Raw genomic sequence first — 1,082 nt, forward strand, 5'->3', positions numbered from 1 at the left:
ATTTTTCTATGAAAAAATAGGATGATATTGCCATCCACGATTAAATTTATTAGAGTAAGGGTTTTTCTGCTACCTGTTATAATTTCCAACAAACTGAACTTATTTAACATGTGAGGGAGCAAAAGGGTTTCCTTCTTGGCAATCATCACTAACATGAGACCCGCAACATAATTCTTACACCACTGGAGCATAAATAGCTTTGGCAGACATAGTTTTTAACTGCTTAGGTAAGGCGTCAACTTTGGTTGTCAAAACAAAATAAGCATTTACCTCATGAACTCTTGTAGCTCTTCTTGGTGCATTACATTCGGTCCACCATTGATAAGAATTAGCATTCATATTTGCTAACAAATCATATATAGCCTCATAAGTCCTTCTCATAAGACACCCTCCAACAGCTGTATCGACCAAGGTTTTAATTGGACTGGTCATCCCAATATAGAAATGCTAAAGTTGAAACCAATTAGGTAGCTCGTGGTAAGGGTATTTTCTCAATAAATCATTCCCATGCTTTATACAAAGATTCCATGTCATGCTGAGTGAAAGCAGTGATTTCATTCCTCATTCTAGATGTTTTTTAAGGAGGAAAGTATTTTGACAAGAACTTCTGCACCAACACGTCCTAAGTAGTGATAAATCCAAGTGCTAATGAAGTAAGCCAACTTTTAGCATTGTCCTTTAAAGAAAATGGGAACAATCTCAGCGAAACTGCATCATTAGGAACATGATTATACTTGAACATGTCATATATTTTAAGGAAATTGGCTGTGTAGATTTGGATCATCATAAGATAAGTAAGCAAATTGCGACTGCTGCACCATTTGAATAGTAGCTGGCTTAATCTCAAAATTGTCAGCTTCAATAACAAGGCATCGAATTATAGAAATAGTTTGATTGGCAACATACAGAGCAAAATTGTGTAGTACTTGATGGTTCTCAACAACTTCTTCTCTTGGGTCAGCCATAGTGTTGTTAAGATGTTTGACGGCTTCTCTTCTCTCCTTTCGATTTCTCCTACAAGTTCTCTAGATTTCAGAATAAAAGGAATCAAAATATTGGCTCCGATTTGTCTCATACACCTA

At 36.0% G+C, this 1,082-nt stretch overlaps 1 pseudogene; it reads left to right on the top strand.

Moving 5' to 3' along the window:
- The first annotated feature begins 469 nt into the window (after window positions 1-469).
- Window positions 470-568, top strand: LOC112095479 (annotated as a pseudogene).
- The last annotated feature ends 514 nt before the right edge of the window (window positions 569-1,082 follow it).

Source organism: Citrus clementina, unplaced genomic scaffold, assembly GCF_000493195.1.
Source record: "Citrus clementina cultivar Clemenules unplaced genomic scaffold, Citrus_clementina_v1.0 scaffold_9, whole genome shotgun sequence".
Lineage (NCBI taxonomy): Eukaryota > Viridiplantae > Streptophyta > Magnoliopsida > Sapindales > Rutaceae > Citrus > Citrus x clementina.